The sequence below is a fragment of the Cnephaeus nilssonii genome (genome assembly GCF_951640355.1).
Source record: "Cnephaeus nilssonii genome assembly, chromosome: 13".
NCBI lineage: Eukaryota > Metazoa > Chordata > Mammalia > Chiroptera > Vespertilionidae > Cnephaeus > Cnephaeus nilssonii.
This window is the reverse complement of record NC_137084.1, coordinates 52,956,127-52,969,586: the sequence shown is the minus strand read 5'-3', so window position 1 is coordinate 52,969,586 and position 13,460 is coordinate 52,956,127. Positions and strand designations below refer to the sequence as shown.

At 38.0% G+C, this 13,460-nt stretch overlaps 1 protein-coding gene across 8 annotated transcripts in view; it reads left to right on the top strand.

Moving 5' to 3' along the window:
- The window catches only part of DLG2 (discs large MAGUK scaffold protein 2), a gene marked incomplete at its 5' end in the record, with an annotated part of 1,931,014 nt that overhangs the window by 730,535 nt on the left and 1,187,019 nt on the right, over positions 1 to 13,460 (top strand). The gene's annotated exons all lie outside the window — the stretch shown is intronic.

Here is a 13,460-nt window from a genome sequence, read left to right as displayed (position 1 = left end):
TATGCAACATTGTTCTATGCAGCACTTACAGTTAAGAAAAAGAAACAAAGGACAAAGTAAAACTGTTTCTATTTACAGATGACATGATAAGATCTGATGGAATCTACAGAAAAAGCTGCCAGACTAATTGGTGTGTTTAACAAGGTTGCAGGATAAAAGGTCAATATACAAACACAATTGTATTTCTACATATTAGGAATGAACAGTCAGAAATTGAAATCAACAATTCCATTTATAATAATATGAATATGAAATACTTAGGCATAAATATGATGAAAGATGTGAAAAAGCTGTACATGGAAAATTATAGATATTATTGAGGGATATAAAAGATGACCTAAATAAAAGGAGAGAGACCTTGCTTCTGGGTTGGAAGTCTCAATATTGCTAAGATGTTTAATCCCTTTAAACTGAATGAGAGATTCAACACAATCTCTATAAGTCCCAGTAGAAATCTTTGTTGACATCAACAAGCTAATTATAAAATTCATATGGAAATTCAAAGTTTCTAGAAAGTCAAAACAGCTCTGAAAGAACTTGTGTAAATATGGCATTTGTGTAAAGGTAGACAAATGGGTCAATAGAAAAGAGTTGAGAATCTATAAATAAACCATGCATAAAAGGACAACTGATTTTTTTTTTACAAAGGCATGCAATTCAGTTGACAAAAGATAGCTATTACAGCAAGAGGTTCTGCAACAATTGAATATACATATGCAAAAAATGAACTTGGATCCATACTTCATACTGTATACTTAATTAACCCAAAGTTGACTATAGAACTAAATGCAAAACTTAAAAGTCACAAAAGCTCTAGATGAAATCAGAAGAGAACAGATTTTTGAACTACAAAGAAAAAAAAGTAATTTGGACAAAGATACTGTTAAAAGAATGAAAAGGCAGACTACAGACTGGGAAAAAATATATGTGCAAACACATATCTAATTAAAAGCTTAAATCCAAAATATTCAAAAAACTCAAAACTCAACAATAAAAAACTCAATTTCAAACATGAACAAAAATTTACATAGATACTACCCAAGAAGACAGCAAATAAGCACTTGAAAAGATGTAGAACACTGTTAGTCATTAGGGAAATACAAATTAAAATTGTGATGATATACTATTATCCCTCTATTAGAATGGCTAAAATTTAAATGACTGACCCTATCAGGTGTTACCTTACATATGAGGGGACTAGAATTCTCATACACCACTGGTGGGATGTAAAATGATACAATCACTTTGAAAAACAGTTTGACAGTTTCTTAAAAATGTAAACATGCATCTACCTTGTGATCAACCCATTCCGGTCCAATAGAAAAGTAACTATATGTCTGTACAAAGACTTATTCACAAATATCCATAGCAGCTGGATAGCAAAAGACTGGAAACAATCCACATGTCCATCAACAGATGAATGGATAAACCAATAGTATTATAACTTTATAGTGTAATATTATCCTATCTAATAAAGAGGGAATATGCTAATTGACTGCCACGCCCTCAAAGATGGCGGCGCCCACAGCCACAAGATGGTGGCTGCCAGTCCCTTCAGCCCCGCCGAGGCAGCAGGTGCGCGGCACAGCCGGGCCCACCCCCAGGTGGGTCCAGCCACCCAGGCTCAGCCCAAGGCACAGGAAAGCCTCTGATGGTGGCTGCCCAGCCGCTCAGGGCTGCCCGAGGCGCAGGTAACCAGGGCCGGCTAAGGCTTGCACTGCTGGCAGTGGCAGCAGCAGAGGTGTGATGGGGGCAACACCTTCCCCTGATCACCAGTTCACCTCCCGCCCCTGAGGGCTCCCAGACTGTGAGAGGGGGCAGGCCAGGCTTAGGGACCCCGCCCTCCAGTGCATGAATTTTTATGCACTTGGCTTCTAGTTCAGCAATAAAAAGGAAATGAACTATTGACACATGCAACAGCATAGATAAACTGCAGAACAAAAATATCAGACAAAAAACACATACTGTATTATATAATTATACTAGAGGTCCGATGTATGAAGATTTGTGCAAGAATGGACCTTCCTTCCCCTGGCTGCCGGCACTGCTTTTGCTCCGGCCCAGAGTTGCCTTTCCGCCTTCCCACACTGCCCAGAGGCCCAGAGCTGCTGGGGTGGTGCAGAACACCTGTGTCATTGCCATGGCGACGACGCAATGGTCCTGCCCCGCCCCTGGCCGCTCAGTACCTGTGTATGAAAATTAACCTGCCATCTTTTTTGGGGGGGTTAATTTGCATACTCACTCCTGATTGGCTGGTGGGCGTCACAAAGGTATGGTCAATTTGCATCTTTCTCTTTTATTAGTGTAGATAAATTTCTAAAATTATAAACTACTTGGTGGTGACAGAAAGCAGATCTGTGGTTGCTTTGAGATGCGGAAGTGGGGCAGAGTTTGAGGGGCAGGGATATAAAGGCATATAAGCAAACTTCTGAGGGTGATACATACGTTCACTCTCTTGATTGTGCTGGTAGTTTCATGGATGTATAATATATATGTTGAAACATCATATTATGCATTTTAAATATTTGTAGTTTATTATACTTCACTTATAAACAATAAAGCTGTTTTTTAAATATTCCTTATGTAGTTTCCTAAGAGTTTTAGAATTAAAAAAATCTTAAGTATAATCCCCATCGTCTGCTCTCTGCTTTCTCTTCAGCTCTTCTCAATTTGATGTTTCCCCTTGCTTCCTGTGTTCCCACTATTCTGAGTTTATCTTATTCCTTCCTAAATTCCTTGTTTTCAGGCCTCACATATTCTTTGCATACTCTATTTCCTCTGTTTGAGATATTTTTTCTTCCTCTATTTGTCCAGTAAATTTTCATTCATCCTTATGATTTCAACTCACTTATCACTTTCCCAATTATGCCTTCTCTGACTGCCACGTGGCTCTGCTCAAAGCACTCATCCCAATCTTCCCCATGGCCTGTAATTTCCCTGAGGCTTGGATTGATCTGTAGTTACCACTATATCCCAAACTTAGTATAGTTCCTGGCATGTAACAGACACAGGAAATTATTTGTTGGATGAATGAATAAGCAAATAGTGATTGGTAACCAAAAAGGGAGGATTGAAGCCCTAGCTGGTTTGGCTCAGTGGCTAGAGCATCACCGGCTGACTGAAGGGTTCCAGGTTCAATTCCAGTCAAGAGCATGCACTTTGGTTGCAGGCTGATCCCCCACCTGAGTTGGCACACGTGCAGAAAGCAACTAAGGTATGTGACAGATGTTTCTCTCTGTCTCTACCCCTTCCTTTCATGCTCTCTAAAAATCAATGGGAAAAATATCCCTCAGGTGAGAATTAACACATACACACACACACACACACACACACACACACACACACACACACACACACACACACACAAAGGGAGAGGGAGGGACACATTGCGGACCAGTAGTTTTATTGCTAGCTTTACCCAGTGGCCAGAAAAGTTTCTATTGAACGAGTACAAAAAACATTTTATATAAATGTTAAAGGCACGCTTTAAAATTAAATACTCATTGCATTTTGAAGTTATTTATTACATGTTCTTACAAGCTAATATCTTTTTAAAGAATTCTTGTGATTGGCCACAAGCCTTAGAACAGAAAAGAACGAGAATTCTCGTGATCCGTCTTAATATCAAGAACCCAGCAAAGGCTTTTCCATGGTCAGATGCTAACAACTTGAACAAACACAATTCAGATCTTCAAATTCACTGTATTTGAGACTGACTGTTCTGATAATGAAGGAAGAGAACACCAGCATTCTTATAAGAGGAATAACTCACACATTGTACTAGTAGATAGTTTTCTCACAATGATCTTACAGTATTTTAAGCAAAAAGGAAATGGAAATCTAGTTAGGCTATATTTATAATTTGGTGCCATTAAGGACTTCAGCTAGCATGCTTCCAGGTAATTAAGAGAAAAGAAGATAATTGTCATAACCTTAATTCTATGGTATGTAGCTGGAGATTGTAAGACAGATCTGATGTCTTCACAGTTTTAGGTGAGCAATTGTTTCATTGAGGGCTTATTTCATTTGGTTTAGGTAGGAAGGCTCCTGCTTGTAATATAATAGCATGGAGTTCTTCAGTCACCTCATTTAGTTCTTGCAGTTAGAAGAGCCATCTATTGTTCAGATGAAAGAAAGCTGATAATGAAATTCTATTTGTAGTAGAGAAGCACAGTGACAATATAAGCCATTTAAATGAGCCATATTTTGAACATAGTTTGCTCGTGAATTGCTGTTCACAAAGTTGAACTCTGATTTAGTATATATATGAAATACATGCACAGAGGGGGGGTTCCTCGGCCTGGCCTGCACCCTCTCCAATCTGGGACCCCTTGGGGGATGATCTGGGCCTAAATCGTCAGTCAGACATCCCTCTTGCAATCCGGGACAACTGGCTCACCTGCCTGCCTGCCTGATGACCCCAAACCCCTCTGCCTGCCTGCCTGCCTGATCACCCCTAACCCCTCTGTCTGCTGACCTGATCGCCCCTACCTTGCCCCCCTGCCTGCCTGATTACCCCTAACCTCTCTGCCTGTCTGCCTGATTGCCCCTAACTGCCCTCCTCAGCTGGCCTGATCTAGCCCCCAACTGCCCTCCCCTGAAGGCCTGATCTCACCCCCAACTGCCCTCCCCTACCGGCCTGATCTCGCCCCCCAACTTCCCTCCCCTGCTGGCCTGATTGCCTCTAACTGCCTCTGCCTCGGCCCCCACCACCATGGCTTTGTCCAGAAGGAAGTCGGACATCTGGAAGATGGCCGGTTTCTAATTAGCATATTACCTTTTTATTAGTATATATATATATATATCAATTTGCCTTTGTTTCACAGATGGGCAAACAGTATAAAAATGGAATTAGTGATTTCACAGGGATTTTTCTGTGTTTATTTGATATATTTAAAATTAGTTCCTTGGCTAGTTTTTGGTGTATAATTTATAAATTAAAAAAATGAAAAATGAATGAGTGAACAAATGAATATTGTTAAGCATTCTTTAATTGTATATACCAGACCATAAAAAAAAATCAACAAAATCAAAAGGCAATCTACAGAATGGAAGAAATAGTTATAAATCATATATCAAAAAAAGGGTTAATATCCAAAATATTTAAGGAATTCTTACAACTCAATAGAAAAACAATCAACCTGATTAAAAAATGAGCAGAGGATCCGAATAGATATTTTTCTAAAGAAGACATACAGTTTTCCAATAGGTTCATGAAAAATTGCTCAACATCACTAATCATCAGGTAAATGCATATTAAGAACATAATGAGATTTCATCTCACACCTGTTAGAATCAAAATCATAAAAAAGACAAAGAGATAACAAGTACTTGAGAGGATGTGGAGAAAAGGGAACACTTGTGCACTGTTGGTGGGAATGTAAATTGGTGCAGCTATTATGGAAAACTATGGAAGTTCCTCAAAAAAATGAATAAATTAAACTACCATATGATCCATCAATCTCACTTCTGAGTATGTATCTAAAGGAATGAAAAGAGGTCATCAAAGTGATATCTGCACTCTAAAGTTTATGGTTGCATTGTTTATAATAGCCAAGTCATGAAAACAATCTAAATGTCCCTTAAAAGATAAATGGATAAAGAAGATTTGATTAAGATATATATATATATATATATATATATATATATATATATATATATGGGAAAAATGTTCCCATATATATATCAACCATAAGAAAGAAGGGAATCCTGCCATTTGCAACATGGATGGAAATTGAGGGTATTATACTATGGAAATTGAGGGTATTATACTAAGTAAAATAAGTCAGACAAAGATAGACAAATACTGTATTATATCTCTTATTTGTGAAATTTAAAAAAGCCAAACTTTTAGAAGCAGAGTAGAATAGTGTTTGGCAGGGGCTGAGGAGAGGGGGGAAATGGGGACATGTTGGTCAAAGGGTAAAAACTTTCAATTATAAGATAAATAAATTTTGGGGATCCTGATATACAGCATGGTGATTAAAGTTAACAGTATTGTATACTTGAAAGTTGCTAAGAGAACAGATCTTAAGTGTTCTCACCACAAAAAAAAAAAAAAAGATAATTATGTGAGGTGATAGAGGTGTTAGTTAATGCTACAGTGGTAATCATTTGGCAATATAAGTGTATCAAGTCAATATTTTTACACCTTATACTTATATAATTAATATCTAAATTATATTTCAATATAAACTAATAGAACTTTTTTTGTTTTGTTTTTAATTTCTTTATTGATTAAGGTATTACATATGTGTCCTCATCCCTCCATAAACCCCCCAACCCACCCCACCCCCCACTCATGGCCTCACCCCCCTAGTGTTCATGTCCATTGGTTAGGCTTATATTCATGCATACAAGTCCTTTGGTTGATCTCCTTTTGCCCACCCTCCCCTAGCTTCCCTCTGAGGTCTGGCAGTCTGATCGTTGCTTCTCTGCCTCTGGATCTGTCCCTGTTCGTCAGTTTATGTTGTTTAATAGAACTTTTAAAACATAAAAGTATAATAACTGCAATTAAAAACAAAATAAGTGTTTTAAAAGACTAAAGATAGAATTAGTAAATGGAAGGTATGTGAAGGAATTACCCATAGTGCAACACAACAGCTAAAAAGATTAAAGAAAGGCATAGTAAATCTGTATCTAATTGCAATTTAAGGGGGGGAAAGGATAGAAAAGATGAGGAAAGAAAAATGCAAAGTGATATGCCTTTACATTATTTTCTAAGTGATTAAGACATAAATCCTTAGATACAGCCATCACAAGAAGACCTAAACAGGATTAAAAAAATGAACTCCATGTCTAATTAGTTTGAAGTGAATCTTTAGAGCACTGAAACAATGAATGAATAAGATTGATCAATGGGAAACACATTTAAGCACTTAACAGAGAAAAGAACCAGATCAACGCTTCAAAATACTGGGGGAAAAATAGCTAGCAACCTAGAATTTATGCTAAGCTAAACTATCATGTAAAAACCAATAAAATAACCAAATAAAATAAAAGCATCTTCAGACAAATCAGACTCAGAATCCACCAGCAGAGTTTTGTTGAAGTATCTCTTATATTGTTTATGAAGAATGAAACTGAGTCTTATAAGGATTTTTAATGGAACTTTAAATTGATAGAAATATAAATAGGCTATTATACATTAAAATTTTTTAAATGTCTAAGCCCTTTGCACCAAAAATTCTTCAACTGTGTTGTTATGGATCTATGCAAGGATTTATCCACAGGAAAATTTAAAATTTCAAATATTGAAATCAGAAGTTTATTTTACCCACAACAGGAAGGGACTTATGAAATTTGCCATGAAATATCAAAATCCTATGTCACTATTAATGGTGTTTTTGTAGGCAGACATGTGTCTAAAAGCAGGGATAGGTATCAAAGTTATATTCCAAATCAGCCTACACTATATACATTTTGAACATAATTTTGTTGGAATATTATAGTAGACATATCCATATCCTCCAAAATATTAAAATTACTTATCTCTGCCAATGAAACTGTAATTTCAAATTTCTCTTTTTTTTTTTTTTTGGTGCCTGACAATATTTTAAAATTATTTGTACACTAAACTTTTGCTTTTGTACTTAGAATAAATATTACTGAAATAAATGCTATTTTTGGCTATGAATAAAGATATAGCAGGCAATTTGATAGGTAATTTCACAGATGGTATTTTTGTGAATCCTCATAGGAACCCTGTGATATAGGTGTTATTATTTAATAACCTTTCCCCCTTTTTAATGGATGAGAAAATTAACTCTCAAAGAGATTAACTGACTTACTCAGAGTTACATAATAAGTGTCAAAGCTGGGACTGAAACCAAGACCCAAATATTATTCTTTCAACATTGAAATAAAATGTGGTGAACAACAAGACCTAAGATCTTTTTACTATTTATTTTCTTCTACTGAAGAAATGCTCACATAGGTGGTACAGAGGGTGATATTTTGGGGCTGCGTTTTCAAAATGGCAATAAGGATGAAAATGAATATCATAAGCAGTTTTATAGGCAAACTGTTGCCTTGCCTCATTGTAGGTGAGGGCAATTATTATTTGAAAAGACTTGCTGCTAAAATGAATTGTCAGAATTGACTGGGAATCAATGGGCTGGCATTTCCTCAATAAAGGGTGTACTTCTTCCAACTAGGCGGGAGGGTGAGGGGGGCTGGATTAGGAGACAAAGATCTATACTTGTTCAACCAGAGCCTAGGTGGAACTGTAGAAAACCTGACTTAACCCACACATTCATTTGTTCTGTATTCACTCATGTATTGACTCAATCATCCCAAACTACAAATAATCAAGAAACTTATTTCAAATAAAGGTCAAACAAACCTGCCAAGTATGATTCAAATAAAGGTCAACCAGTCACTAAGTGTGACTAACCAAATGGGTTTATGCTCCAGGGCAGGTGAGTGGAAATGAAAGACTCAGAAATTGCAGAGAACACAAAGACTGGACAATCATGGGGAAAACTTGATAGATACTGGAGTCAGTTGAATTGGGCCTGACTCTAACACAAACCCTCACTGCAGTTGTATGTTCCTCAGTTAGAGGGACCTGGGTGGGCTAAGAAAGGGGCTGAGGACTTTGGGGGCAGGGTACAATTTGTGAAGAAAGGTTAAAGTGTTAGAATTGTTCAGAATAAAGAGATTATACGCATTGGGTCTAACAGGTTTATTCTCTCCGATAAACTTTTATTGGAACAAAAATTATGAAATTAACATTCAGCTTCTCCAGTTTACTGAGTGTCTAGCGTGAACCAGTTGAGTAACAGGCATATTGAAATAACAATCCTTTAGCATTATCACCTTTTTACAGAACAGGAAATGGTAGTTCAGAGACATTAACTGGGGTGGTCAAATATTCTTATGAATTTAAAGTACATTTATTAGTACATAATTAATATACTTTCCTACTGTCAGAAAGAGCCTTTATTTCTTGACAATCTCTTTAATTCATTTGTAAATTCATTGATGGTAGAATGCATATATTTATATCCCCCTCCGCCTTACATATTTCAGGAAATTCAATGACAAATATATAGCTTGTGGTACAAGATTATTGATGAATTAATTGCAGAAAAACATCTCTACTACAAGATTAAATGAAAATAAGTGGACTTCCATTTGCAGTGAGAGGAAGAGGAAGGAAAGGAGTGCAAAGGTTGAAATCACACAGCAACCAGTGGCAAAACCTGGTGTGTCTGGATAGTTCCAAAGCTCTTATGTTTTCAAAATCTACCTTCTTTCTTTATAGGAGTCACAGGAAAGAAATCCCTCGTGGAGTTACTAAATAGCAAACCCTATTATGGAAAGCAGGTTAAAAATTGAGATGTGTTAGCTGTAAGTAACAGGCAAAATGGCCTAGTTGTTAAGAATGTGGGTCCTCAAGTCAGATTGCGTGGGTTCAAATTCTAATTCTAACACTCAGCTAAGCTGTTATCTGATTGTATTATTGTTTCCACTATTTTCTCCCTCCCTGTGAGAGGAGTATTTTTTTTTTTTCCTTTCCCACTAACATGCCTTGGCTAATAAAATGTGAACAGGGAGATGTTTTTAATGTGTGAACAGAAATATTGAGAGCCATTGACCATTTTCCTTCTGCCATGGGGCCCTCATGTCCCTGATTGAGGCTGCTCTTCTGTTCATGGAACAACATGGACTAGGGCCACAGTCCAGCTATGAAGGACATCTAACATGAGGAAGAAATAAACCTTTGTGGTGGAAAGCCATCAATACTTTTGTTAGTTATGTATTTAACTAACTAGTATACATGGTTTGTTAACCTGAGCAAAGTTACTTAATGTCTGTGGTTCAGTTTTCTTTTCCTTTTTTTTTTTTATAATATTGAGTAGTTGTGATGATTAAACAAGTTAATGTAGATAAGGTATTTAAACCAGTGCTGTGTTGGTAAGGGTTTCTCTGAAGAAAAAAAAAAAATGATCTGTCACGTTCGCCAATTTATGTTGTGTAAGTACTTCTTTTATGGCTGATTGGAAGCTGCCAGCATGATGTCACTGAATGAAGAGTTTGAAAGAGGTACAAACAACCCCGTATCAAAAGTGGGGTCGGATTCCAGCACACGTTGAATTTATAACAGTTTACATAGCAAATACTATAGTAGAGCATATCAAATAGTAAACACCACAGAATAGTTTATTTTCTGAAGACAGGTGACTGAATAAAATGGCTTCTCAAATTCTTAAGATCTTATATTTGGAAGCTTACTCAGAGAACGTCAGCACTGGAACAAACTTAGAGATGCTTTAGTATACCCATTTCATATTAATAGACAGGGGGACTGAGGGTCAGAGAGGCAGAGTAGATGGCTAAAAGTCACATAGTCAGTAGGAAGAAGCACCATGGCTCCTACATCCAGTACACACTTTTCCCTTCCAACACAAAACACCTCTTTTTAAAAATTGCTATGGAAGGGATCTGCAAAGAAAGGAAAAGGTGAATAAATAACTAATGTCTCTTCACTCTTACAATTTCTGATTAGTAATAATAATAATAATAATAACAACAATAAAAGGTTAAACTTAAACACTGGTCATATTTATTGATAATCCTGTGGGGTTTTTTTTTGTATGTGATTTTCAGTTCACTTTGAAGAAAGTTGTGATTAGGAAACATGTTTAGTAGTATGTAGTTGTCATATATCATTTTTCAAAAGTGATGATTATTAGGAAGAACTGTAAATGTTACCAAACACCAAAATGTCTAATTAAGGGTGGTTATTTTGACTATTAAAATCAGTGCATCCTCTCTTGACATTCCCTAATAATATCTCCTCCTCAAAATATTGCAGTATACCCCCATGCAGTATACTCCCAAATTAGTGCTTTCCAGACCAATAATGCAATATGTTCATATCTTAAGGTAACAGTGATTCTTTTTTTTTTTTTTTAACCATAGTGGTTACTGGCTGTAACTATGGAATGCATTGTCATGGAAACCGCATTCCCCTTTCCATCCCCCTCCCCTTCAATTCACCCCAGAGCTATTACTGAGAGACAAAAATGAAGAGAAAACATTTTGTCAGATGCATATAAACAGATAACAAATACACACATGCACACACACACACATCCCTGTGTGTGTGCTTATGTGCATGTGTGTGTGTGTGTGGAGAAAGAGAGAGCTAAATGAGCTCTTATTTATTAAAATTAAACTATAAAAGATCAATGAGATTAAATATACATTTTTCTTTATATATATATTTTTTTTTCATGTGGCTGTCTCAATCTAAACCAGCACAAACTTTAAAATGGGAAATAACTTGAGCATAGCAGCTTTCAATGCTGCCCTAGAATAGGAGGTCAGCCTTAGCCTGGGTAATTCATTAGGGAGAGGCTGTGTTAGATATTATTGGAACATCACAATATAGAGCATACAATACTTTTAGGGTGTTTGAAATCCAAATTATAGGCTAATGAATAAGGGAAATATTGTACAACTTTTTTAGAATCCATTCTCCTTTGGAAAAACAGCCATAATTATAGATGCTCTGTAGGTGGAAATGCTCACACAATCACACATTTTATGGTAACATAAAGGGATAAAATGCTAAGGGATATACTTAATCCGGGAATGTGACTAAGATTCCACAGAAGGCATCAGACCAGAGTTCTCCTTAAATGTGATCTGCTATGTTTAAGCCCACACATATTAGACCTCCCAGCCCCAGCAGCCCCTAGATAGGGATTTGACTGAAGCAATCTTGATTCCTAATAGGAAAACCAACTGGGTGAGGACCCTGGCACTTAGTGTAAGAATCCCAAAGCCTGAGGTATAGCTGCCCTCTTGAGTTAGAACCAGATTTGCCTCAACTCTCTTTAAGAGGTCTTGATGTTGTAGGCAGGACCCATATTCCTCTCAGCAGGGCCAGGGTGGGGGCGCTGGGGAAAAATGTAGACTCTTTGATATCCTCCTAATGTAAGGAATGAGAATGTAGGTTTGGGCCTGAGAATCCATTTTTATTTAAACACCCCAGGGAATTCTGACGTAATCAGGCCAGTTTCCATTGACTTGGGACAGGAGGGTGAGGTATTTTGGACATGGGCAAGTGAAAAAACGTGTATAGGACAATGCATTTGACTGAACAATTTGCAAGTTGTTTTGTTCTGTTGTTCCTACTGGAACTTTGTAAGGCTGCAGAGTATAGTATTATTGGGGCTCTTATAACTTTAGAGTACAGTGGTCTGGCATTCTGGTGGAAAAGCATCCGAGACTATGGTTCTACCAGAGTCTGCTATGGATGTTTAGTACTATGTTGTTGCTGTATTTCAAGATCTGAGTTCAACGCCCAGGTAGAAAGAGACCTTCGACACTATCACATTCATGCGAATGTGACAAGCCTGGCCCTTCTCAAATAAATCTGGAGACTTTGGAACTAGCTTCTGGAGAAGTGTGCCCCATTCCCTGTGAAGCTGCTTCTCTCTCACCACTGTTCTTTGAACCTCACCTTCATGGCTTATTGATTGTGTGACTTGGGCAAATGATAGAACCTTTAGAGCCTCAGTTTCCTCCCCTAAGAAAACATGTCCAATAACTTTTACCTCTCAGGCGAAGACATGAAAGAAGTCATGTAAACCAACAGCAGCTGCCAGGTACCAAGGGGCTCACCACAGAAATGTGTTGTTTATCATCTCTCGTCTTTATGACAGCTCTGCAGAGGAGGGGTTAATAGCCCCATTGACAGAGAGGCAAACAGAGGCTCCGGCAAAGCCACCCACTCTCACCACCAGAGTCCAATTCTGAACCCTGATGTCTTGCTCTCTTTCCACCAACAGTCTATGGGGCATAGTGCCAGGCACTTAGGTGGCATTCAGAGAGAGCTAGTTTTATCCACTTTCTTGTCTGTTACCCTTCCTATCACTTTTTTTTTTTTGTCTCCAATAAGCATTTTTGCAGCTGGGCCAGCCACATGCTAATATTTTTTTTTGGTCTTTTGCAATTTTGACAGCCTCACTTTAAGAAGAAGGGGGAAAAAAAAAAAAGGAAAGGAAAAAGCCAATAAAGCATCCACCAGTCTTGACATTCATACTTCCGGAACTACAGAAATACTTCTGGGCCTTCTTGGAGCTTCGGAGACATCAATGTGGGGAGGGGGCGGACTCTCCCTTTTGAGTTTTAAAAAAATGTTCTATGAGATAGAGCCTCGGTTCTAAGGCTGAATCTGCCCTCCAGGGAGGGAGTAAGCTCTCTGCCCCCGAAGTCAAAGGCCTAGGGGGCCTCTGGGAAACCATGTCCAGCTCACTTCTACCTTAGGTCCCTTCGCAAGCCACCAACCCAGGCACGCCTTTGCCAGAGGGCCTGGAGGTGGCACGCAGCAGGGTTAGGCGGGCCTCCTCCTCCTCAGCAACTGGCTTCAGAGGTCGCCTACGCTAGGCAGCAGCCGCAAAGGGGGCTGAATGTAGTCGCTGGGGCACCTCGGCGGCGCTGAC